The sequence below is a fragment of the Budorcas taxicolor genome, chromosome 17, assembly GCF_023091745.1.
Source record: "Budorcas taxicolor isolate Tak-1 chromosome 17, Takin1.1, whole genome shotgun sequence".
Taxonomy (NCBI): Eukaryota; Metazoa; Chordata; class Mammalia; order Artiodactyla; family Bovidae; genus Budorcas; species Budorcas taxicolor.
The window spans coordinates 51,044,926-51,072,873 of record NC_068926.1 but is presented as its reverse complement, the minus strand read 5'-3'; the positions used below and the strand labels follow the sequence as shown (position 1 = coordinate 51,072,873).

The 27,948-nt window shown below is 48.7% G+C and overlaps 1 protein-coding gene across 4 annotated transcripts in view; it reads right to left on the bottom strand.

Moving 5' to 3' along the window:
• The window catches only part of SCARB1 (scavenger receptor class B member 1), a 93,279-nt gene that overhangs the window by 44,525 nt on the left and 20,806 nt on the right, over nt 1-27,948 (bottom strand). Inside the window, exon 1 of one of the 4 annotated variants that reach the window (XM_052654590.1) lies at nt 21,163-21,219. The exons of 2 other annotated variants lie outside the window; for them this stretch is intronic. The gene's annotated coding sequence lies outside the window, so the exon portion shown is untranslated. Of the gene's footprint in view, nt 1-2,516; nt 2,583-21,162; nt 21,220-27,948 lie in introns of those variants that run through there. One more of the 4 variants, XM_052654587.1, reaches the window with a different exon arrangement.

Genomic DNA, 27,948 nt, shown 5'->3' with positions numbered 1-27,948 from the left:
TAGTCATGTGTATCTGTTAATTCCTAATTTATCCCTCCCCCCTTTCCCTTTGGTAACCCTAAGTTTGTTCTCCATGTCAATACACATTTACTGAACACCTATGGCATGCCAGGCCCTCTTCTAACAGCTGGGGTTAGAAAAAGTGAACAAGACAGACCCAGATCTCTAACTTCATGGGGCTTTTATTCCAGTAGAGGAAAGACAGGTCATCAACAATTAGGGTAAAATACGTGGTATATGAAAAGTGAAAACACAGCAGGGACTGGGAGGAGGACTGCAATTTTAAACAGAGGAGCCAGGCAGGTGAAGTGTAAGGAAAAACAAAGCACCAAAAACTAAACCAAAATTAAAAACTAAAGGCATTGGAGGGAACACATGGATTTAGTGGTGGTAGGTAATTTCATGCATAAGACACAGCCCACGCAAAGGCCCTGGGGCTGGGAGAACTGAGACAGAGCAATGGGGAACAGCAAGGAGGCCAGTGTGGTAGGGAGCAGAGCCTGTGAGTGGGAGGGCAGGAGATGAGAGCAAGAGCAATTTTTGATGAAAAGCCAGAAATACAGAAATTTATGTGTTGTACTCTTGTGCTAAGTCGCTTCAGTCATGTCTGACTCTTTGTGACCCTATGAACTGTAGCCTGCCAGGCTCCTCTGTCCATGTGATTCTCCAGGCAAGAATACTGGAGTGGATTGCCATTTCTTCCTCCAGGGGATCTTCCCTGACCCAGGGGTCAAGCCCGTGTCTCTTGTGTCTGCTGCACTGGCAGGCAGGTTCTTTATCACTAGCGCCATATGAACTATAAATCTCCAGGTTTATAAAGCTTGGCAAAAACCCCTTGCCACCTAATCCCGCTCCCAACCTGACCAGCCCATCAGGTAGTTGCTCCATGTTGCAAAGCCAAGCGTCTGGAACAGCTTGTGTTACCTTCACTTTTTCTTTGAATGTGGCCTCCCAGGACAAGGACAGCCACTCCCACTGTCTCCAGACAGACTGTCCCAGAACCAGTGGGCAGGGGCTCTGGAGAAGGAAGAAGACTGGAGCTGGCCAGTCAGGCCCAGCCCCATGTCCCTAACTGGTAGATTTTGGGAAGAAGAGGGTTTGGAGAGAGTCAGACCTGAGGGCAAGTTGGCCAGCCCTGAACCTCAGTTCTCCCATCTGTGCAATGGGGCCAGTGACTCTGTAGCCTCAGCTGTGCTTCATTTGATCTACATGGCACTTCAATGAAGAAAAGTTGAACTCATTGTCAAGCACAACCAAAAAAAATGATTTAACATAAAATCTGGATTTCAAAGTTCTCTTGAAAATATCAGATCAGAGACTCGCCTTCGGGTGTAACAATCCTTTATTGATGAACACATCTGCCTACCAGCTACAAGAGTCACAGGAATCATTTTTTTTTTTAAGATTTTTAAAATTTATTTCTTTATCTTTGGCTGCGCTGAGTCTTCACTGCTGCGTGCAGACTTTCTCTAGTTGCAGTGAGCAGGGGCTACTTTCTAGTTGCAGTGCTCAGATTTCAGTAGTTGCAGCATGCAGGCCCAGGATTTGCGGTGCACAGGCTCAGTTGCCCCACAGCATGTGGAATCTTCCCAGACCAGGGATCAAACCCACATCCCCTGCATTGGCAGGCATTCTTAACCACTGAACCACCAGGGAAATCCAGGATCATTTTTATAACCTGAGCATCCAGTACATGCAAATAAAGGTGACTAGAAAATGTGGTTTGTACAAAGCAACACAAATGAGTATTTCCTTGCTGAAGAGGGTATGGAGAAAAGGGAACCCTCCCACACTGTTGGTGGAAATGTAAACTGGTGCAGTCACTATGGAGAACAGTATTGAAATTCCTCAAAAAACTAAAAATAAAATTACCATATGATCCTGCAATCCCACTCCCGGGCATATATCTGGACAAAACTCATTCGAAAAGATACATGCACCCCCAATGTTCACTGCAGCACTGTTCACAATAGCTAAGACATGGAAGTAACCTAAGTATCTACTCACAGATGAATGGATAAAGAAGTTATGGCATATATACAATGGAATATTCTCACCATAGAAAAGATGAAATAATGCCATTTGTGGCAACATGGATCAAACTAGAGATTGTCACACTAAGTGAAGTAAGTCAGACAAAGAAAGACAAATATCCTATGGTATCACATGAGGAATCTTAAAATATGATACAAATGAACTTATTTGTAAGACAGAAACAGACTCACAGACACAGAAAACAAGCTTATAGGTGCCAGGGAGGAAGGGTGGGGGCAGGTATATATCAGGAGGTTGGGATTAACACAGAGACACTACTATATACAAATTGCTGTGCCGTACACCTGAAACTAACATAACATTATAAATCAACTTTATACCAATATAAAATTTAAAAACAAACAAACAAGCACTTCCCAGGGATTGCCTGTGTATCAGGTGCTGTTCTAGGCTCTTCACATCATTGTCACTTCCCTAACCAACACCATGACTCCTCGAACCAAGAGGGTCAGGGCCCTCACCTTAAACAAGGGCAGCAGCTGCAACGCCCTTCTGGGCCCCAAGGTCCCTGGGGCTCAGGTTTTTCCAGCTCCTCCCAAATTCTGTGAGCTGCCAGAAATCCGGATGTTTCTATGGCATCTCCCGATTGTTTCAAGGGCAACACGGTATTACTCAAAATCAACACACCCAGGAGGCAGATGGCGCATCTTCAGGCCACAGCTGGACCCCAGGAGACCCCTTTGCCACACTTGCCAGAGCACCTTGCCCAGACTATCTCCCAGAGAGGGGGACCTCTCCGTGTCACAGGCCGGGACACTGAGGCCCAGAGAGGCTGTGTGGCTCCTCTCCAGCCCCACCACCTGCCCCCTCAGCACGGGCTTGGTGAATGAGGTGAATGCTTGCCCCGTCACGTCCGACTCTTTGCAACCCCATGGACTGGGGCCCGCCAGGCTCCTCTGTCCATGCGATTTCCCAGGCAAGAGTACTGGAGTGGGTTGCCATTTCCTCCTCTAGGGGATCTTCCCGAGCCAGAGATCGAGTCTGCATCTCCCGTGTCTCCTGCATTGCAGGCAGATTCTTTACCACTTGAGCTCCTGAGGAAGCCAAGAAAGTGGAATTCAGACCTCAGCCTGGCAGTTGGTGGTGGGTTTAGGGGTCAGATGGAACCCTCAAATTTTAATACGAAGGAACAAAGACAGGCCCACGGGCAGAGATGGTCTGTCGTGCCCTCTCTCCATCCCCTCGGAGATGAGTGGGCAGAAGAAAACACATCAACCCAGTTTCCTTCTTTTTATGTGTTTGTGATAAAACACATAAGCTCTAACCTCTTAGCAAACATTTAAATATACAATGCAGTGGGTTTTCTATTTTTTGCTGTGCTTGTGAGACCTTAGTTCCCCAACCAGGGACCAAACCTGGGCCCTCCGCAGTGAGAGCACAGATTCCTAACCACTGGACCACCAGGGAGTTCCCTACCATGTAGCACTGCTAACTCTAGGCACTATACAGATCTTTTATTCATCATGACTAACAATAATATCATATAACATTGGAAACATAATTGTAAAAGACCCTGATGCTGCGAAAGATTGAAGGCAGGAGCAGAAGGGGATGACAGAGGATGAGATGGTTGGATGGCATCACCGACTCGACGGACAGGAGTTTGAGCCAACTGCGGGAGATAGTGAAGGACAGGGAAGCCTGGTGTGCTGCAGTCCGTGGTGTTGCAAAGAGACAGACACAATTTAGCAACTGAACAACAACAACCATAAATAAAAAGGAAGGAAGGAAACTTTCAGAGGTGTTGGACATGTTTACAATGCAGATTGTGGTGATGGCTTCACCTCTCTCTAAACTCATCTGGTTGTATACGTGCTGAGCCGCTCAGTCATGTACGATTCTTTGCAACCCCATGGACTATAGCCCGCCAGGCTCTTCTGTTCATGGGATTTCCCAGGCAAGAATACTGGAGTAGGTTGCCATTTCCTTCTCCAGGGCATCCTCCTGACCCAGGGATCGAACCCCATGTCTGTGTCTCCTGCATTGCAGGCGGATTCTTTACCTGCTGAGCCATTAGGGAAGTTGTATAATTATATACATACAACTAATTTATTATGTCAATCATACAGCAGTAAAGTGGCTTAAAATCCAAAAAAAAAAAAACAGTTTACAGTTCCTGCCTCCCTCCTGCAGCCCCGTTTTTTAGCAAAGGTATGGTGACCCAGAGAAGCCTGGAGAAGTCTTTGAAATTACGGAATTCTGCTGTGCTTTCCTAATCTCCTGGTCTTCCCACCCAGTTCAGGGCTAAATCAAGGTCAAATCAATGAATCACCAGATGAAGGCTTACGTTTCTCTCTCCAACAGAAGGGACTGTGGGGTTCTGGGGCTCCACTCTGTTTGTGGGTACTCACTCACAGGGAATCTCCCATTAGCCAGCTTTGCCTTCTGGATACGTTATTAATCTTTTCTGTGCCTCAGTTTCCTCATCCATAAAATGGGTGTAATGATAGCATCCATCTCATAGGTCTGGTGTGAGGTTTAAGTGCCTCTGTAAAATGCTTAGAACAGTGGCAAGTAGAGCCTAGGGACCCAGCAGGTCAACCATGCAGTCACCTGGCACAAAGTGACCAGCCCTTCCCGCTCCCCCACTGCTGCCCCACCTCTGGTGGGGGTTGGACTTTGCACCGCTTACAATCAGAGGGATAACTTTCTTACGGTCACACTGGACCAGAAGCATTAGGACCAGGCAGCTGATTAGATAACAGTGCGCAGGCCAAGCTCACGGCCTTTTGCCCAACATAGCTGATTCTATCCCTGCCCCCACCCCCCCCCAAGGTCAAAGATCACAGCCCACACACAAAGACCAAGAAAGAAAGCCAAGGTGATCCCTTTCTGGATGCAGCTCCCTTTTATCCAACCAGATTCTCTAAGCTCATTCTGGACAGGCAAGAGGGCTGCCTGGAAGAGAGGGCATGTGAAAGAGTTGGGCTTTGTCATGAAAAAAAGACGAGGAGGGTATTACTGACAGGGGACACAGCCTGTGTAAAAGCTAGGTAGCTTCTAAGAACGTGACCTACCTGAAAGTCCACCAATCTCAAATGTTTTTAAAACAATTCAAATGTTCACGATGGATAAATCAACTGCTGTGTATCTATACAAGGGAATAAATAGATAAAAAGGAGAACTGATGCTTTCGAATTATGGTGCTACAGAAGACTCTTGAGAGACTCTTTGCAACCCTACTGACTGTAGCCCTCCAGGCGCCTCTGTCCATGGGATTCTCCAGGCAAGAATACTAGAGTGGGTTGCTATACCCTCCTCCAGGGGATCCTCTCCGTCCAGGGATTGAACCTGCATCTCCTGCTTGGCAGGCAGATTCTTTACCACTAGAGTGACCTTTGAAGCCTCATAAAGAGAATCATACAAGTCTTCAAATGTATCCATAATTCTCTATTTCTTGAAAACAAGCAGAGATACAAAAGACCATATACGTCTCCTTTTACTTAGCAAAATATTTTTGAGGTCCTGATCATTAATCATTTTAAAACGTAGTTTGCTGACTCTGTTCTTGTTTTAATGTGTTTGCGCCAGGTCTCAGTTGCAGCATGGGTGATCTTTTAGTTGCAGCGTGCGAACTCTTAGTTGTGGCACATAGGATCTAGTGCCCTGACCAGGGATCAAACCCAGGCCCCCTGCAATGAGAGCAAGGTATCTTGTCCACCAGACCAACGAGGAAGTCCCAGTTGTTGACTTTTATCAAATGTACATACCTCACCTGTCTGGCAACAAGAAATGGGACATTTTCATCATGCCTTGCTTAGTCTGTGCTCCTGGCAGCATTATCTATAAGAGCCAAAAGGTGGATGTGACCCAAGTGTCCACTGACAGATGAATGGATGAATGTAATGTGGTGTAGCCAAGGTTATTCAGCCTTAAAAAAAAAAAAAAAAGAAATTCTCATATGTGCTACATCATGAGGGAAGTCTTAAAACATTCCTATAGGCAATAAGACAGTAAAAAAAAAACACATATTATATGATTCCATTTGTGTGAAGTGTCTAGAACAGGCAAGGGAGTTCCCTGGCAGGCTAGTGGTTAAGATTCCGGGCTTTCAGTGCTGTGGCCTAGGTTCAATTCCAGGTCGGGAAACTGAGATCCCATAAGCTGTGCAAGATGGTTTAAAAAAAAAAATAGGCAAATCTATAGGGACAGATCTATAGGAGAAGATTCTTGAGAGTCCCTTGGAATGCAACGAGATCAAACCAGTCCATCCTAAAGGAAATCAAGCCTGAATATTCATTGGAAGGACTGATGCTGAAGCTAAAACTCCAATACTTTGGCCACCTGATGTGAAGAACTGACTCACTGGAAAAGACCCTGATGTTGGGAAAGATTGAAGGCAGGAGGAGAAGGGGACAACAGAGGATGAGATGGCTGGATGCCATTACTGACTTCACGGACATGAGTTTGAGCAAGCTCTGGGAGTTGGTGAAGAACAGGGGAGCCTGGCCTGCTGCAGTCCACAGGGTCGCAAAGAGTCGGACACGATTGAGCGACTGAACTGAACTGATAGGCACGGAAAACAGTTTGGGAGTTGCCAGGGGAGCATGGGGAGTGACTACTTAACAGCTACAGGGTTTCATTTTGGGGTGATGAAAATATTCTGGAACTAGACATGTGTGTAATGGTTGTACAACATTGTGAATGTCCTAAATGTCACTCAATTGTATGGTTTTTAATGGTTTAAATGGTGAGTTTTTTATTAAGTGAAACTTGAAAAAAGAAAGTGAAAGTGAAAATTGCTCAGTCGTGTCCAACTCTTTGGGATCCCATGGACTACTCCAGGCCAGAATACTGGAGTGGGTAGCCTTTCCCTTCTCCAGGGGATCTTCCCAACCCTGGGATCGAACCCAGGTCTCCCACGCTGCAGGAGGATTCTTTACCAGCTGAGCCACAAGGGAAGTCGAAGAATACTGGGTGGGTAGCTTAGCCCTTCTCCAGGGGATCTTCCAAACCCAGGGTCTCCTGCATTGCAGGCAGATTCTTTACCAACTGCAAAATGAGGGAAGCCTTGACACAACTTTAAAAAAAGAAAAAAAAGACTAACTGCAAATTAAAACAAGATCACTTCCCAAAAGATGGACCCAAATTAAGTCACCTGAGAAAAACAAGCCCAGGAAAAGGTGTGGGAGTCAGAGATGCCGGAGAATGCGAGCACACCGACTCCCCTCCCCATGACCCTACAGTGCCCTGCTTGGCACACTGGCTTTCAGACACTGCTGACCCCACCCAGGATCACTACCTGCACACCTGGGGCGATGGAAACAAGTTCAGGAAAGAACACCTGCCTTTCCAGCACGATGCTACTTACACTCCCAAAGGATTATCTGCTACTCGGATATTCTCTCCTCGTCCATTCTGTTCTTACAGTGCTGGTCCCCACCCACCCCAGTCATCTCGCTTCCCAAGACAGGATTGCGTGCAGCCCAGAGCTGGACAACTATGCCCTACAGGTTTCCACACACATGCAAGATGGCTGCAAAACAATCATCGAGGGACTTCCCTGGTGGTCCAGGGGTTAAAATTCCATGCTTCTAATGTATGGGTTCAACTCCTGGTTGGGGAACTAAGATCCCACATGCTTCGTGGCAGACAGAAACTTGAGTGAAAAAAAGACAAGCTGCAGAAAGATAACAGTCACTACGGCCTGTTCGTGGAATCACTGACTCAATGGATATGAGTTTGAGCAAACCCTGGGAGATGGTGAAGGACAGGGGAGCCTGGAGTACTGCAGTCCATGGGGTCGCAAAGAGTCAGACATGACTGAGGGACTGAACAGCAACTGCCTATTCACATGAATTTTTCACACACAAAATAACACGAAACATTTTAGTTAAGTTGCCAGCACAGTGTTGGCCTAGAAGCCAACTGGCCCGGCCCCTGTGGCCTCTCCAGATCCGACATCCTGCCGTGTCCCTGGCACTCAGCCCAGCCATGCTGGCCTCCTTGGCATCCCTTGTACAAGTAGGCACAGCCCTGCCCCAGGACCTTTGCATAGGCTGTTCTCTCTACCCTCAATGTTTCTCATGAGGTAGCAGCATAGCCAAATCTCTCACCCTTCTTAATCTTTGCTCACATGCCTCCTCTCAGGAAGACACACCCTATCTACCCCCAAATCCCCAAACTCCTTAACCTGCTCTATGTTTTCCAGAGTCACTGTTACCTTCCGGCATACTTATAATTAATTATGTCTACTGTTCTTCATCTGTCTCTCCTGCTAGATCAAAAAGCCACCAGGACCAGATCCTCAGTTGCTTTATTCACTGATGGATCTCCCAGGCTTGGAACAGAGGTTGGCACCCAGCAGGCACTCAGCAATATGAGCTCAGGAACAAACAGAATCAGAGTAGAAATGTCTAGGGAGCAGCTCTCTGCCTTCTCCTTTGTGTATGTTTTAAAAAGCTTGTACTTGAGGTACTACAAGGTCGGGGTTGGGAGCAGGGGTGGCACACTACAAGGTTTGCAGTATCTTAGTTTCCTGATCAGGGATTGAACCCAGGCCTTCAGCAGTGGAAGTGCAGTCTCAACCACTGGACCACTAGAGAAATCTCAAGTAAGTAAATCTTAATTTTATAATGCTAAAGGAAATCAACCCTGAATATTCACTGGAAGGACTTATGCTGAAGCTAAAGCTCCAATACTTGGGCATCTGATACGAAGAACAGACTCATTGGAAAAGACCCTGATGCTGGGAAAGATTGAGGGCAGGAGGAGAAGGGGATGACAGAGGGCGAGATGGTTGGATGGCATCACTGACTCGATGGACGTGAGTTTGAGCGAACTCTGGGAGATGGTGAAAGACAGGAAAGCCCACTGTGCTGCAGTCCATGGGGTTGCAAAGAGTCAGACACAACTGAGTGACTGACCAACAACAAACATTATAATTTTAATTAAAATGCAATCTGTAACCTCTCTGGCCAGGCTGCAGCCTTGAGACTGGGGTGAATGGCTGCTGAGAATCAGCCTCCAACAGCTCCCATTTCCTTTCTGGGTGGGGCAGTAAAGACCCTGCCCAGAGGGGGTGCAGAGCAGATCTCCTGAGGCCCAGGGGCAGGGAAGTGGGATCCCAGACCAGTCTTCTGCTTCACAGAGAGGCCCACAGAAGGCAGGGGAAAGGCTCAGGCTTCACATAACTGTCCCTCCAAGGAACTCAGGCCAGCCATGCAGGCCTCCAGCACAAGCCTGGGATGAGCTGGAGTAGAGAAGCAGGCAGAGGCTGAGAGGGGCCCCACAACTTCAGGGGCCTCTGTCCTCACCCTTAGGAGTGAGCAGCCTGATCACAGGATCTCTGTTCACAGACGCCAGGAAAGCATCTCTCAAGGGGTCACTGGGGCCAGGAAGTCTGCAACCCCAGTTAAACCACCCACCAGGAAACCTCCCCTTGCCCATCTCCGGAGCGGTAAGGCTCCTTGGGCTGTTGTAACAAAGCCAAACTCTGGATGACGTAAAACATCTATCCTCTCTCAATTCTAGAGGCTGGAAGTCCGGAATTGAGGTGAGGGCTCCTACTGAAGGTTCCAGGGGAGGAGACTAACTTGCTCCTCCAGCCCCTGGTGGTCTCAGGCATTCCTTGGCTGTAGCCACCTCCCTCCACTCTCTGCCTCCATCATCGCATCCCCCTCCTCTCTGTGTGTCCTCTTCCTATAAAGACATTCTTGTTGGACTTAGGGTCCATCTGATCCATACTTTCATCACATCTGCAAAGACCCTATTTCCAAATAAGATCACATTCGCCAGTAACAGGGGTTAGGACTTGGACATACTTTTTTTTTGGTGGGGGGGGGGGGCAGGGGGAGACCCTGCTCAGCCCAATCCAGGGAGAAAAAGCCGGGGCAAAGCTGAGTGATCAGGGTGTTGCTTGAACCACAAGTGCCTACTGCCTCCCATTGCACTCTTCCCTGCTCCCAGGATGACTCTGACTGCCAATTCCAAAACTCCACTCTCCAGGTGCCACCTCCTCCAAGAAGCCTTCAGGGAACTACCTAAGATGAGCCTCCTCTGATCTAATTGAGACCTGGGTCATTCCATGGACAGTCACCCCATCTCGTGCTAGATGCTATGTTCTGAATTTAAAGATAGATGAACAAGGGACTTCCTTGGTGGACCAATGGCTAAGAATTCTCCTTGCTCGCTAGACAGAGGATGCCGGTTCGATCCCTGGTCAGGGAACTAAGATCCCACATGCCGAGGGGCAGTTAAGCCCATAGTGCCGCAAATACTGAAGCCTGTGCACCACAACTAGAGTCTGTGCATCGCAACAAAAGATCCCACATGATGCAAGGAAGATCCTGCATGCCGCAACTAAGACCCAACACAGCCATAAATAAGTAAATATTTTTTAAAAATAGAGATAAAGGAATAAGATGGGGTCCCTGAGAAGCTGGGGAGGGCAGGGAAGCCAGAGAATCCTATCCACCATCTGTACAGCACTGGTCCGGTAACAAAACACTTCTGCCTACCTTGCCTCATTATATTCTCAAAGGCCCATTGAACAGACACAGACACAGGCCTGAGGGCCAAATATCACCCGAGGTCACAGGTGCAGGAAGAGCCTGAGCCCCTGGTTTCGCATCAACATGCAGGCCCGTGTCCTCACGTCTCTCTCCCACTAGGCTTGGAGCACACAGGACAGGAGTTTCACAAATTAATCATTAATTTGATCTGCCCAATGAATTGCAAAATGCAATCCTGCCCCGACTGATAACAGGAAACACACCTCTAATAACCAGATGAACCAAGACTCTGATTCACCTGTATGAGGCCGGGTTCTGGGATGGGACCAGACTCTTCCCGCTCCAGTCAGTCACTCTCTACCTCCTGGATCTGAGGATCCAGAGACAACCCCCCAGCCCCATGGGGCCCATTTTGTTGTCATTGTTGTTCAGTTGTAGGGTCGTATCCTACTCTTTGCGACCCCATGGACCGCGGCACTCCAATCTCCCAGAGTTTGCTCAAACTCATGTCCATTGAGTCAGTGATGCCATCTAACCATCTCGTCCTCTGTCACCTCCTTCTCCTCCTGCCCTCAATCTTTCCCAGCATCAGGGTCTTTTCCAATGAGTTGGCTCAACTCAGGGAAGATTGTAGTGTGGACTGATTCAGTCTGGATTTGGGGTGTCATACCCTTGACTAAAGTTCTGACTTCCTTTGATTTTAAAGGCAAGAAGAATTAAAGAAAAGATTTAAAAAACAAACAAACAAACAAACAGGAAACCCAAGCACATTGCTAAAACAGCAGAATCAGTTGCTTAAGCTAAGAAGTTGAGTCACGCTTGACTCCTCCATTTCTCTCCCACCCAAAACCCATCCATCAGGAAGTCTTGGCTGCTCTTGCTCTAAGACACACCCAAAATCCATCCACTTTTTTCCAACACCACCCTGGCCGCTAGCATCATTTGCTTGGACCAATGCAGTCATCTCTTCACTGGTTTTCTCACGTTTGCCTTTGTCCCTAGGCTGTTCCCCACACAGATCAGAGCTACTGGTTTAAAAGGTACATCTGATCATGGCATCTTCCTGGCCAAACACCTCCCACAGCTCCCTACTTATCTAGGGATTAAATCCCAATCTTTAACAGTGACCTACAAAGTCTCACACCCTTTGGCTCCCTGCAGCTACACTAATCATAGCTCCCTTTACAGTCCACCTCCCTCACTCTGATCCAGCCACATTGGCCTCACTGCTCCTGAGCCCACCAGGCAAGATTCTGCCATAGCGCCTTTGCATTGACCGTTTGCTCCTCCAAGGGCAATCTTACCACCAAGGTCTACATAGGTGATCCCTTCATTTCTCAAGTCTAAAGTCACCTTCTCAATGAGGCCTTCCATCAACAATATTTGCTGGTTTCTCACTGCATGTCAGGCTCTTTTCTAGGTCCTGGGGACTATAGCACTGAACAAAATGGACAAAGAGACTATCCTTTCTAAAGCAGTCCTTCCCCCATCACATTCCATCCATCACCCGTTTTGTCTGCCCAGCACTATCAACATCAGCAATTCCTATGTATTTGTTGATAAGTCCCCCTTCCTACTGCCTGGAAGGCAGTCATGATAGATTGAGCCACAGCAGCCACCTTGGGTCATGAGGCAGCCTTGAGAATGGCAGCCACACACAAAGAATGGTAGAGAAGAAAGATAGGAAACACAATCCCCATGACTTCATGGAGTCACCCCATCAGCCCTGGTCAGTGAGTCCTCAGAGAAAGGTCCATTAGACTCACAAAGAGATCCTATACCATATACCAAAAGGGCTAACAAGAAAAAGACTGACAAATGTCAGCAAGAATGTGGAGCCACCAGAATGCACACTGGTGAAAGTGCAGTCAGTACAGAAAATGATGTGGCCGTGTCTCCTAAAGCTAAATAACACAAATGTCCACAAATGAATGACAAATGGCATGTTAATACAATGGGACATCACCCAAGCAAAGAAAAGGAATGGACACAGATGACCTAAATGAGCACAGTGATGACCAACAGAAACTCGACGCCCACTGATGTGATGTTCCAGGGAATGGGCAAAGCTAATCTCTGGTGCTAGAGGCGGGGGTTGCAGCACCTTGGGATGAGAGCTGACATGGAGGGATTCAGGAGAGCCTTCCACAGGTGAGCATGCCAAACACACATCCATATAATTCATCGACTTCTACACCTAAGGTTGTACACTTTCCTGCACTGATGCTAAATTTAGAAATTTTTTTTTTCCCCAGCCTCACCACTCAGCTTGCAGGATCTTAGTTTCAGGACCAGGGATCAAACACATGTACCCTGCAGTGGAAGTACAGAGCCCTAACCACTGGACTGCCAGGCAATTTAGATTTTTTTTTAATGAAAAAAAAATTAAAGCAAAAAAATTTTTAATATAAAGGGTGAGGGCTTTTGAGCTGTTTAGCACTCCCTCAAGAGGCACCCAGCCCACATAGGCTTAACAGGGAGACTGTATCCTGTCAAATCTGACCTCTGAAGCTATCAGCCTGCCTCTGGGAGACCAGCAAGGAGACCACTGGGGACCCAGGAGGAAGGGTTGGGGGGTGGAGTTGGGGTCTGGAGGCCCTTCCTACAAGCAAGGGGACCCAGCTCTATGTTTGCAGCCAGCCACTCCCCATCTCCTAACTTCCTGCCCTTCTCCATCTACCAGAACTTTCTGTGCCCTGGTTTCCTCATCTGTAAATAGGGTTTGGAAACAGGGAGGACCAACCTCAACTGGGGAGTCATATTGACATAATGAGATGAGCACAGCACTGAGCCTCTGTGCCCTTCCTGCCCAAACCCAGAACCACAATAGCATCACTAGAGAAACATCAGACAAATCCCCATGGAAAGGCATCCGACCACACCCCTAACTAGTGCTCTTCAAAATCATCCAGGTCACCAAAGCCAACAACGGCCTGAGAAACAGGCACAGCCAAGAGGAGCCTAAGGAAACACAACGACTAAGTGTGACATGGTGTCTGGACGGGATCCTAGGAGAGAAAAAAGGAGATGAAGGACTTCTCTGGAGGTCCAGTGGTTGAAGACTCTACATTTCCACTGCATGGGGCGCAGGTTCGATCCTTGGCCAGGAAACTAAGATCCCGCATGCCTCGAGGTACAGCCAAAAACAATTGTTTTAAAGGGAAAAGATAAAGGAGATGAGATAGGAACTAATTAAACCCCAACAAAGTGCTGACATCAGTTAATACTAATGGATCATCACTAATGGACCACACTAATTAAAGATGTTAACAATAGGGGAAGCCAAGTGTGGGAAACGAGGGCGCCCTCCGTACTGTCTTCTCCATTTTTCTGTAAATCTAAACTTGTTTTAAAAATAGGAAGCTATTGAGACACACAGGGCTCCCTGAGGGTCACATCAGTGCCTGGCTGAGTTATATCAGAAGCAAAGGAAAAAATGAGAGCCCCAGTAATGCTCCAGAACATTAAATTCGTTGAGAAAATATTGAAATGCTTAAAAGTAGATATACTAAAACAATATTGGGACTTCCCTGGTGGTCCACCGGTTAAGAAACCACCTTCCAATGCAAGGGAGACCTGATCAGGGGACAAAGATCTTGCATGCCATGGGGAGACTAAGCCTGTGTGCACTGCAACTAGAGAAAGCCCACACACCACAGTGAAGACCCAGCACAAAAAAATTAATAAAAAAACAAACTAGCATTCAGTCAGTTCAGTTCAGTTCAGTTGCTCAGTCGTGTCCGACTCTTTGTGACCCCATGAATCGCAGCACGCCAGGCCTCCCTGTCCATCACCAACTCCCGGAGTTCACTCAGACTCACATCCAAGTCAGTGATGCCATCCAGCCATCTCATCCTCGGTTGTCCCCTTCTCCTCCTGCCCCCAATCCCTCCCAGCATCAGAGTCTTTTCCAATGAGTCAACTCTTCGCATCAGGTGGCCAAAGTACTGGAGTTTCAGCTTCAGCATCATTCCTTCCAAAGAAATCCCAGGGCTGATCTCCTTCAGAATGGACTGGTTGGATCTCCTTGCAGTCCGAGAAAGTCTCAAGAGTCTTCTCCAACACCACAGTTCAAACACATCAATTCTTCAGCGCTCAGCTTTCTTCACAGTCCAACTCTCATGTCCATACATGACCACTGGAAAAACCATAGCCTTAACTAGACGGACCTTTGTTGGCAAAGTAATGTCTCTGCTTTTCAATATGCTATCTAGGTTGGTCATAACTTTTCTTCCAAGGAGTAAGCGTCTTTTAATTTCATGGCTGCAGTCACCATCTGCAGTGATTCTGGAGCCCCCAAAAATAAAGTCTGACACTGTTTCCACTGTTTCCCCATCTATTTCGCATGAAGTGATGGGACCAGATGCCATGATCTTAGTTTTCTTAATGTTGAGCTTTAAGCCAACTTTTTCACTCTCCTCTTTCACTTTCATCAAGAGGCTTTTTAGTTCCTCTTCACTTTCTGCCATAACTTATTTAACATTAAGTTTAAATATTTTATTTAAACCCAAACCAGAATTTATTATAAATTTACCCCTGGCTTTTCTTTTTTTTTTTACTTCCCTAGCTTAAATGGAAGCAAATTCATTGCATTCGATTTCTATTGCCATGTAACAAATTATCAAACATGTACTGGCTTAAAATGTCACACATTTACTATCTGACAGCTTTGGAGGTCAGAAATCCAAAATGGGTCCCAGGTGGCACTGGTGGTAAAAACCCGCCTGCCAGTGTGGGAGACCTAAGAGACATGGGTTCGATCCCTGGGTTGGGAAGATCCCCTGGAGAAGGGAATGGCAACCCACTTCAGTATTCTTGCCTGGAGAATTCCCATGGACAGAGGAGCCTGGAGGGCTATCGTCTATGGGGTCCCACAGAGTCAAACATAACTGAAGTGACTTCACACGCACACACCATACCAGAGCTAAAATCAAGGCGTCTGCAGGGCTGGCTCCTCCTGGAGGCTTTCTGGGAGAATCCAGTCGCCTGGCTTTTCCAGTTCCTAGAATCCACCTGCATTTCTTGGCCCCCTTATCACTCCAACCTCGGCTTTCATCATCGCATCCTTTCTGACTCCCCTGCCTCCCTCTTACAAGGACCCTTATGATGACGTTAGTCCCATCCAGGTAATTCCGGACACTCTTCCCGTCCTGAACTCCTTAATGCAATCACATCTACAAAGCCCCTTTTGTCACATAGGGGTAACACATCCACAGGTCCTGGGATTAGAACTTCTTTGAGGGCCCATCATCCCGCTTCCCACACCCATTCAGAGATGCGAGGCTTCCTCCCATACAGCCCCATCCACACCCAGGAGCGCCCCACTGCCAGGGCAGGGTGATGTTTGTTCCCCATGTGCCCCTTCCTTTCCAGGGCATCCTTGTCTGCAGCCACCAAGCAGAGACCCTTCCAGAACAAGGTGGACCAGCTCCCACCGTGGGAGGCCCACTGTCCTCCTAAAGTGCAGCCCCACACCCAGGATGCTCAGTCCACGCCTCCTTGTGTGAACCTCCACCCTTTATCTGCAATCTGAACTTCCCTCCCTGGTGGCTCAGTGGTAAAGAATCCACCTGCCAATGCAGGAGACACAGATTCAATCCCTGATCTGGGAGAGTCCCACGTGCTGCAGGACATCTAAGCCCGTGCACTACAACTACTGAGCCTGCGCTCCAGAGCCCGCAAGCTGAAACTACTGAACCCACGTGCCGCAACTACTGAAGCCCAAGTGCCCTAGAACCTGTACTCCACAACAAGAGAAGTCACCGCAGTGAGAGAGTGGTCCCCAATCACCACAAGCGGAGAGAAGCCCTGCGGCAATGAAGACTCAGCATAGCCAAAAATAGATAAATAAAATTATTTTTTTTAAAAAAGAAACACGGGGGAGAACACAGTCTGGGTGGGTCTTCTTGCATGTGCTGCAGTGGGGCGGGGTGGGGGGCGCCTTTGTCCTCAAAACTCAGGTCTGCAAGAAGCCCCTTTGGGGCCTCGGACAGGCCCCTTCCTCCTCCCAAATTCTAAGACCAAAACACAGCCTGGCCTGACAATGACACAGGGTGTCCATCGGAACAGGAACTGCGATGCGGCCCAAGGAGCTCCGCCAGCTGCACTGTCAGCCAGAAAGCTGAGAGCCTGAAAGGCCAGCCTCCCCTCTCCCCAGGGCAGCGTCAGAAATGCGGTGGGGGGGTATCTCCCAAAGCAACCCTCCAAAAGCCAACAGGTTCCCACAGGGCAGATGGGGGAGCAAAGGTCAGAGGACAGACAGACTCGGGGTTCTAAGGGTCTCAGGAAGTGTCCTGGCTGGGCAGGGACCAAGTGACCACTGAGGCACACTCCCTCAGCCCCGCAAAAGGGACTCAAAGGTGGGGGCCCAGGGCATTTCTGAACAACTGAACAAGCTCATCATTTCGAAAACGCCTCACTATACCTCGGAATTCTTTTTGGCGGGATAACAGCCCCGTGGCAGCTTCAGAGGCGGGGGTCCTTCGCTTTACATCATTGTTGTTTACCATGGGCCTGTTTGAGCAGTGGTTCTCAAAGTGTGGTCCCCGGACCAGCAGCATCACCTGATAGAAATGCCGATTCTCAGGTCCTTCTCAAACCTGCCGACTCAGCATCTCTGGGGGAGGGACTCAGACATCTGTGTTTTAACAAGCCCTCCTGGGGCTCCTGCCACATGAGACGGTTAGAGAACCACAGTGTCAGAGACTAAGATGAACTGATGTCAGATACTTGCTTCAGAATAACTCAGGAAAGGGGAAATGGATGTGGGTGGCGGTACAGATGAAACCGGAAGGCAGGGACTCAATGTCTATTAAAGCAGGCGAAGGGCACATGGCAATCTTGCTGTGCTCTTTTTTTAAATGCACATTTGAAATTTTCATAACATGTTCTTTTAAACCAGTTAAAATTTGCAACCCCTACCGTACCCCCAGAGAAACAGATCTATCTTCCTGAAGCCAACTCCACAAACTGTCAGCTTTGGCCACTGGATGAGTTTGGGATCACGTTGTATTTCAAAATACTTGAACTTGTTGACAACATCTTAAAAATGGCAGGTACGTTCCGGATTTCCAGCTTCTTCCAAAAAACATGAAGGTGTGCTGGCTCTGGGTCTGCATCCCCACGTAGCCTAGCATGCTGAACTAAGCAGCAGCTGCTCCTGGCACAGGACTTGCAATCCGGATCACCAGAGGCTCCACGGCTCCCTAACACCTCACACCAGGCTGCTTTATTCACTGGTATTGTCCGCATGGCCCTTCCAGGGATCTGAGTTTGTAAGCCCTGACCTACAATAACACAGGATGAGAATATGGTACTCATTCATTCATTCCAACCCTGCCTAAGCATCTAATATGCTCACAACTGGTCCTCAAGTGCCATGGGGAAGCAAAGTTCATCAGACAGAGCTGAGTAGGGATTAGGAAAATGACAGGTTATCCACAAATGACTCAGACACACAATAGCAAGAGCTCAGCTCATTAAGCCTATTTACTAGCAGTGGGACATCATTTAACACTGGCAGGACTGGGACTTCCCTGGCGGCCCAGCAGTTAGGACTCCACATTTCCACTGCAGGGAGTATGGGTTCGATCACTGGTTGGGGAACTAAGAACCCAGATACCATGTGATGTGGCCAAAGAAACAAAACATTGGCAGGACTGTCAATAGGCTGGGATACTGCTGGGGCATTAGCTACTAAAGCAAACTCTGGTGTGAGTGATGATACACTCTGGTATACACTCTGGGATACTATTGGGGAATTAGCTACTAACGCAAAAGTCCACGCCCAATACCCCAGTAATCCCATTCCTGGGTATTCACTAAGAGAAAAGAAAATCCACGTCCACACAAATGCTCCCAGCAGTTTTACTCCTGGTAGCCCCAAACTAGAAACAACCCAGCTATTAACCAGGACATCACTGTATATTCACACAATGGTATATTTACACAGCATTTTTGGGGGCTCCAAAATCACTGCAGATAGTGACTGCAGCCATGAAATTAAAAGATGCTTACTCCTTGGAAGAAAAGTTATGACCAACCTAGATAGCATATTCAAAAGCAAAGACATTACTTTGCCAACAAAGGTCTGTCTAGTCAAGGCTATGGTTTTTCCAGTGGTCATGTATGGACGTGAGAGTTGGACTGTGAAGAAAGCTGAGTGCTGAAGAATTGATGCTTTTGAACTGTGATGTTGGAGAAGACTCTTGAGACTTCCCTGGACTGCAAGGAGATCCAACCAGTCCATTCTGAAGGAGATCAGCCCTGGGTGTTCTTTAGAAAGAATGATGCTGAAGCTGAAACTCCAGTACTTTGGCCACCTGATGCGAAGAGTTGACTCATTGGAAAAGACTCTGATGCTGGGAGGGATTGGGGACAGGAGGAAAAGGGGACAACCGAGGATGAGATGGCTGGATGGCATCACTGACTCGATGGACGTGAGTCTGAGTGAACTCCAGGAGTTGGTGATGGACAGGGAGGCCTGGCGTGCTGCGATTCATGGGGTCGCAAAGAGTCGGACACGACTGAGCAACTGAACTGAACTGAGGAACAACAGCCACATGCAATGTGGGTCTATCTCACAAGCCTAACGTTGAGCAAAGAAGCCAAACCATATCAGTATCCAGTATGTGATTCCATTTTGATAAAATACAAAACCAGGTAAAACTAAGCTATGCTGGAAGAAGTCAGGGTAGCAGTCACCCTTGGGGCTGGGTGACAAGGGAGTGGGGAGCACCAGGGGATACTAAGATGCTGCTGGTTACTTGAGGATGTTCAGTTGTGAAAGTTCTGCCTGTCTGATATGATGATGCCAGCATTTACTGGGTACCAGGCTCAAAGGTCACCTTTATCCCCTTCTCCCACAAAACAAACCCTGACTTGCTTCCAGTATTGGGCACAAAGCCTTAAATCTCAGAGAAGATGGGCCCCGACTGTAGTCCAGGCCCATGAGCCTGTCTAGCTTCTGGTAGCTTCTGAGAAAAAAAAAAAAAAAAATCTTCTGCGATAAGAGGATGAACTGAACAGAGCTCTCTCGTTGTACCATCCCTCCTTCTGGCTTTGAATGATGTGTGTGACAGTGTGATGTCTGGCACTATGGCAGCCATCATGAGATTATGAGGGCAAGGCTCAGAAAGCCACATAGACACTGACCCAGTGCCCTGAAATAACTGAACTGCTGAATAAATCTGGAAACATCCACCACCTCCAGTCTCTTCCGAAGCACAATAATAAAGCTCCCTATTATACCAGCCACTTGGAAGCAGGCTTTCTGTTGCTTGCAGCCCAGAGGATTCCATCTAAAGCAATGCTTTCATGTAAATCTGACAGTCCATGAGGTAGGTACCATTATCTGCTCTGTTTTGTTGATGAGAAAACTGCGGCACCCAGAGATTAAACCACTTACTTGCCCAAGGGCACAAACCCAGTAGTGACAGAGGGTCCTCAACTCGAGTCTGCACCCAGAGCCTGGGCCCTAACATTCTACTGCCTTGGTAAAGGCTTACCGTAGGTGTGGATGGGAAAGGATCACAGGGAAGGGAGAAAACTGCTGAAACACACACAGTTCCGATTCTAGGACCCCAGGCGAATCAAGCACAGTCTGATCCTCCACTGACTACACCACCATGATGGGAACTCCAGGCAGTGCAATTGACCCTGCTCTTTAAGACAAGCACAATCTCCCCGAGGACTGATTTCAGCCCTACTTTCTCCATATAAATCAGGCAGAGGGTAGCCCTTCCTTCAAACACCCTAGAAAGTCCAAGTGAAGTCGCTCAGTCGTGTCCGACTGTTTGCGACCCCATGGACTGTAGCCTACCAGGCTCCTCCATCCATGGGATTCTCTAGGCAAGAATACTGGAGTGGGCTGCCATTTCCTTCTCCAGAGGATCTTCTTGACCCAGGGACTGAACCCAGGTCTCCCACATTGCAGGCAGACACTTTAACCTCTGAGCCACCAGGGAAGCCTTCAAACACCCTAATTTCACCCCAATAAGAAAGTGGGCGATTTCTCAAGCATGAAACAGCTCAGCAAACTACAGCCCGTGGGCCATATCTGGCCTGGTGCCTGTTTCTGGGCATCTTGGGAGCTAACAATAGTTTTACATTTTTATTTTATTTTTTAACTTTCTATTTTATATTGGAGTATAGCCGATTAACAATGTTGTGATAATTTCAGGTGGACAGCCAAAGGACTCAGTCATACGTGTACGTGTATCCATTCTCCCCCAAACTCTCCTCCCATCCATACATTCTTAAATGTTTGAAGAAAAAAAAAAAAAGAATACTTATTGGCAACACATGAAATTTACATGAAATTCACGAGTTGGTATCCTCAAACAAAGCTGTTGTGACATTTAGACAGCCCCCGCTCAGAATGTCTCAAGGATGTCCACAGAGAGGACCATGTGGAGGTGAGAGGCTGAGACAGAACCTGTTTGGCCTCTAAAGCTGAAAAATATTTACTATTTGTCCTCTACCACTAATGTGGCAACCCCTGTCCCCTCCCCCTCAGTCCCCATGGAGACACGAGTACCTCCCCTTCCTCCTCGGTGGCAGCGTCAAGTGACCAAGGACATGAACTGCTCTGAAGAAGGCACCCGGGTGTAGACAGGCCACACGACAGTTGCTAAATGAGGCTTCCTCCACTCACCTTGGCCCGGGTTCAAGAACGCGTGGGGAAACTTGCCAAGGTCTCGTAAGATGGTGCAATGGTGCTGTAAGCCTGGAAGAATCAGAGGCTCAGGGCTGCCACCTTCAAAGGCTTCATCTTTTGCAAGCAGCTGGGCATGCTGTAATCACCCGGGGGCCCGGTCTACCACCTACTGAACCCGATCCATGCCACTGGGATGAGGTTGGGGGGCAAGAAGGGGACAGGTACCAACCCTCCCTCAGGTTAAACTCTATCATGACTTTAAAATTGTGCTCCGATACACATTAACATCGAATGCACCATCTTCACCATTTTTAAGTCTACGCCTCAGCAGCATGAAGTATATTCACATCATTGTGTAACCGTCACCATCACCCATCTCCAAAACTTCTCATCTTCCCCAACTGAAACTGTACTCCCATCAGCCCCTGGGACCCACCCTTCTATCCCTTGTCTCTATGAGTTTGCCTCCCATGGGGACCTCCCGTAAGTAGAATCAATCATACAATATGTCTCTTTTCGTGACTGGCTTATTTCACTCAGCACAATATCCTCAAAGTTCATCCATATTGTAGCCTGTGTCAGAATTTCCTTTCTTTCTGAGGCTGAATCCCATTCCAAAATATGGATGAACCATTCTGTTTATTCCTCCATCTATGGAGGGACACGTGGGTTGTTTTCAGCTTTTGGCTATTGTGAATAATGCTGCAATGAAGAAGGGTGTGCACCTATCTCTTCAAGTCCCTGCTTTCAATTATTTTGAATGTGTATCCCACAGGTAAAATTGCTGCATCCGATGGCAATTCTATGTTTTCATTTTCTGAGTGAGGCACTGACTGCCAGACTTACCCCACAGCAGCTGCACCATTTTCCAATCCCTCCAACACAGCAGAAGGGTTCCAACCTCTCCACGCCCTCGCCAATCACTGTCATTTTTTTTTAATAGCAGCCCTTCCATCAGGCATGAGGTGATCACTCACTGTGGTTAGGATTTGTATTTCGCCAATGATGAGTGACACAGGGTGCTTCCTCCTGTGCCTGTTGGATATCTGTATATCTTCCTTGGAGAAATCTCTAAGTCCTTGGCCTATTTTCTAATTGGATTGTTTTTTGGTGTGATTGAGTTGTCCTACCAAGACTTTAAGACCAGATTTATGCCCCATACTTTCCATCTCCTTTTATATATATACTTACTTATTTATTTGGCTATACCAGCTCTTAGCTGTGGCACACGGGATCTTTTTTTAGTTGTGGCATGCAGACTGTTAGCTGGGGCTTCCCAAGGGGCTCAGTGGTAAAGAATCTGCCTGCCAATGCAGGAGACACAGGAGACGTGGTTCGATCCCTGGGACAGGAAGATATACTGCAGCAGGAAATGGCAACCCACTCCAGTATCCTGCCTGGAAAATCCTATGGACAGAGGAGCCTGGCGGGCTACAGTCAATGGGGTGGCAGAGTCGGGCATGGCTGAGCGACTGTGCACACACACACAAAGACTCTTAGTTGCAGCATGTGGGATCTAGTTCCCTAACCAGGGATCAACCCCAGGCCCGCTGCATGGGGGGCACGGAATCTGAGCCGCTGGACCACCAGCGAAGTCCCTCCACCTGCTTTTGATCGCCCTCCTGGATATTTCCATCTGGGAAAACAGCTCCACCATCCACGGGGTCCCTCAGATAGAAACTGAAGAGCTTGACTTCTCTTCTGCCCCCACACCGCAAGTCTCATCTGTCAGCACATGTGGCTGACTCTCCCTGCAAAAGAGATCTGGACTCTGTTCGCTCCTTCCAATCACACTGTCTCCTCGCCGAGCCCCCCGGCCCTCTCCCCCACCCCACCCCCGCTTTCTATTCACAGCACCAGAGGGCTCTGTTACACGCATCAGATCGTGGGCTCCCCTGCTCAGGAACACTGGCATCTCAAGGAACTGAAAACGATGTCTAAACTCCTCCCCAGGTCCCACAAGCCCTCAGCCCGCCTCTCACCTCTCACCACCCTCTCCCTGTCCCTGCTCCCCGAGCCCATGGCTTCCTCTTCCTCCAGTGCAGTAAGCAACCTCCCACATCCAGCCCTTTGCGCTTGCTGTGCCCTCGGTCCACCCTGCTGTTCCTACGCCCAACTCCTCATCACCTCAACCAGCCCCTCCTCAGGGAGGCCCTCCCAACCACCCACCCAGAGGAGAAGGACCTGGCCTGGGGTGTCCACGACTGCAGATCCCCTGCCCCGCACAATGCCCGGTTCACGGTACCTGCTCAGAAAACACGCACTGAAGCCTGCTCGAGTCCAAGACCACGAAGAGGATTCAAAAAACACCCTCCCCACACTCACCCTCCTTCCCCCGGGTTGAAAGGACATCAAAAGCCTCAGCTGGACTCTGCCCCAGCCCCCGGCCTTTCTCCCTCCCCCGCCAAGGACACAGGTGGCCGGGACTGCTGACAGCTCTGCCCCACTTATCTGGGCTCCCAGGCCACACATCACAGCTGCCGGAGCCCAAGGGAACATGGAGGTCAGTGATGTCATCCTCTTGCAAGACAAGACAGGGAGGACCAGGATGCCCCCAGGGACAGGCTCCAGCTCCAGCCCCAGCCCAGGCCCGTGGCCGCAGCCACCTCGGCTCCCACTTCCCCAGGGGACGCTATTCCATGTGCCCTGACACAAGCCCTTCTTTCCCATCCCTAGCACCACCACCCCCATCATCACCCCCATCCCCACCACTCCCATCAGCCCCACCCCCTCTACCACCCCCACCATCCCCTTGGCTCTCTGTAAGGGTGGGGAACACTCAAAAGCACTTTGCTCCCTGGATCCCGCAGAGAGCTCCATGCCGTGGACACTAACATCATCTCATCTGACACTGAGGAAACTCAGGAAGATGAGATCACTGCCCAAGTATGGCCAGTTTTCTGAATCCTCACCCTCCCTATATACATACTGTCACATATACTATCAATAGAATGATAATTATAGTCATAAATTATATTTTAAAATTATTTTCACTATTCCCTCACTTAAGCAGGCAAAAAGCACAAGTGCTGTCAGAGATACGGAAACCGAGATTTACAATGCACCTAAGGCCATAAGTAGCACCAGAACCCTGAGGGGCTCTCGACTGCCCAGCTTCCCGCTACAGCCAACACTTCCATCACCCAGGACCCTGGACGACCTCCATGAACTAAGTCTGAATTTATTCCAAAAGAGGGCTGATGATTAACAGCTGGGCTTCCGTGGTGGCTCAGTGGTAAAAGAATTCACCTGCCAGTGCAGGAGACACAGGCTTGATCCCTGGGTCGGGAAGATCCCCTGTATATGGCAACCTGCTTCTGTTTTCTTGCCTGGGAAAATCTCATGGACAGAGGAGCCTGGTGGGCTACAGTCCATGGGGTCACAAACAGTCAGACATGACTGAGCACACACGCATGCACACATAATTAACAGCTACAAGGCCAACCTGATGCAGCCACCTCACAGCTCACAACCGCAGCCAACAGCACTTACTCACTTCCCATTTATCAACCCACTTATCCCTCACAGCTACAACCCATGAGGCCAAGGCTATGATTATCCCCATTTTACAGAGACGGAAATTGAGGCTTGGAAGGGCCAAGTCACTTCCCCATGGCCATGGAAGTAGGAAACATCAACCTGGCAAGAAAGAGGCCTACCGAGGAACAGACCTCATCCAACAGGGACAGTCCCTGGCCAATGGCTGCCACGTAGAATTTCCAAACTGTCACCACTGCCTAGAAACCTAGATTTTTATCTGTCATCGGCCCATCTTTAAACTTTGGTGACCAGTTTCATTTTTTTAATAGCAGCATGGACCACACAAAACATCTCTCCAACCTGGTCTGAATTCTGGGAGAGGCTGGGCTGCAACCTTGGGACAAAAGTGAGGAGCTCAAGCACTGGTCCAAGTTCTGTCTACACCAGCTGTGTAACTTCCGGCAGGTGCCTCAACCTCTCTGAGCCTCCATGACTCCAGGGGGAAAATAAACATTACCGCAACTCAGAAGAGGTTATGAGGATCCAATGAGCCTATACCATAGGCAGCCTGGTGCCTAGCACACAGGAAGTTTTGCCCCAAAACCTGTGAACGTGGAGACTTCCCTGGTGGTCCAGAGGTTAAGACTCCAAACTCCCAATGCAGGGGGCCCAAGTTCAATCCCTGGTTAGTGAATTAGACCCACATGCCGCAACCAAAGATCCTGCATGCTGCAACTAAGAGATTCTGCATTCCACAACAAAGACCTGGCACAGCCAAATTAATTTTTTTTTAATTGTGAACATGACTTTGTTTGGAGACAAGGTCTTTTTTTTTTTTTGGCTGCACGCACCATGCTGTATGTGGGATCTAGTTCCCTAACCTGGAACAGAACCTGTGCCCTCACATTGAGAACACACAGTCTTAACCACTGGGCCACTAGGGAAATCCCAGAAAAAGATGTCTTTGCAGATGTAATTAAGGATCTCAAAATGAGATCATTCTCGATTACATGGGTGGACCTTAAATCCAATGATAAGTGTCCACAGTAGCAAAGACACAGAGGCAGACGCCATGGGAGATAAAAGCAGAGACTAGGGGGATGAGGACACAAGCCAAGGAGTGCCTGGAGTCACCAAAAGACACAAGGCTCCTTAGTGAGAGTATGGCCAACACCTCAACTTCAGACTTCTGGTCTCCAGAACTGAGAGAGAAGACATCTCTATTCTAAACCACCCATCTGTATGGGTCTTCTCCATTGGTCCAGCGGTTAAGACTCCACCTTCCAATGCAGGGGGTGTGGGTTCAATCCCTAGTCAGGGAACTAAGACCCCACATGCCTCGAGGTGTGGTCAAAAAGTAAAATAAAAGACATCTGTGATCATGTGTTACAGAAGTCCCAGGAAACACACTTGCCCTGAGAAAGTTCCAGAAGACACCATGGCTGTCACCAGCAGGAAGGTTTCTTCAGAATGGATCCCAACCTGTGTCTTCCTTTGTCAGGTCCCAAGGAACGAGGCCTTTGGTCACTGCTTCAGCAGTAAATAGAGAAACAGCCCCACCCTTTGCAGCGCTCCGTATACAAAGCCCACAGTTTTGTACACACACAGACAGGCCCTCAGCCCAGGAACAGGAGGGTGTCCGGGCTAGAACAAAGGTCTCCAAGATAACCCCTTGGTGCCAAACCCAAAGTGGAGAAAGGCATGCGGGGTCCTGGTGGGTGGGCCTGAGACGGGAAGACATCCCGCTCCCCGTGAACACAAACATTGTTTGTCAGGAAGGAACTATTAACACAAGTTGCCTTTGGAGCCAGGACCCGCTGTGGGGCAAGGGAGCTATGACTTTTCATGTACTGCCTTTTCTTTCTTTTTTTTTTTTCAATTGCAGTTGTGACTCTTTTTCTGTATGCTTTTTTTTTTTTTAAGAAACTTTAATCTTTATTTATCCTGTCTTAGGCCAGGCTATGCATGGCATGTGGGATCCTAGTTCCCCAATCAGGGATGGAACCTGTGACCCCTGCAACTGGGAGCTCAGCGTCATAACCAATGGGCCACCAGGGAAGTCCCCACTTTCAATTTTTTTCACTGTGCCCCTATTTTATTTTCCTTATTTCTGGTGTCAGCGGGGGCTGTCTCGGCAAGAACCCATCCTACCAAGCACATCCCGTCCAGCTGTCTTAAGTGGCGTGTCTTAAGCTGTCATGCCACATCAGAGGCCACTCTACCTGTATTTTAGTTTGTGGGAGCTGAGAAAATGGGCTGCCAGTTGCAGAAGAGGACATTGACTTCCAGAAGAAAATCAAGCTCCTAGAGAACCCAAGAGCCAGGGCCTGGATTTGAACCTGGAGTTCTGCTGGTCCGAAGGTCGGACAAACACTTGGTTCTGGGTCGAACAGTATCCTCAAGAAGTCATGCCCAGCTGGAACCTCAGAAGGCAACACTGGAAAACTGTCTCTGGAGATGTGAACAAGTTACGGATCTCCAGATGAAGTCCTCCTGGACTGAGGGCGGGTCCTAAGTTCAGTGACAGATAAGAAAAGGCAGGGAGGGGACTTCCCTGGCAGTCCAGCAGTTAAGACTTCTACTGCAGGGGGCGTGGCTGTGACTCCTGGCAGGGGAACTAAGATCCTGCATGTGCGCAGTGTGGCCAAATAAAAAAAGTGTGGCCAGAAGTTAAATGAAATAAGAGACAAGGACACAGAGGCTTACAGAGGGGACGGCCACGTGAAGACAAAGCCCTCGGAAATTAAGATACACATGTCAATTACACAGCAAGGTGACCACAGGCACACCCTTAGCAGGAGGGGACCCCCTACGCTGACCCAAGACAATAGCCCAGGGTACGTGGGGTCAGCCACAATCCCTCCGCATCCTGAATAAGCCTGAACTCTCCCACTGAGTCTCTACAGCTGAAGAGATGCCCCTCGCATCCTCTGTCCTCTCCCTGCAGCTGACCTCGGTCACTGGGGACAAAAGATTTCTAATTAAACCAAGTCCAAATCCTGGGGTCTATCCCCAGTTTACTGTGTGCCCCACCATGGGCCCCCCAAACTCTGAGCCTCGACCCTGTCCTCCCATTGGCTTACAAATGGAAGAAGGATCGAACACAACTCAGAAAGGCAAAACAAAACAACACCCATGGCAACCGCTGGCATTCTAGAAGGCCAGATGGTATCAGGCGCTGGAGGAGATGTGGGAGGGCATGGCAAGAACCCTTCTGGAAGGCACATCTGATGACTCTGGCTCCCGCGCCTCCCCTTTCCCATGCGTGCCCTACGACCTGGCTGCCCCAGGCCCTACACATTC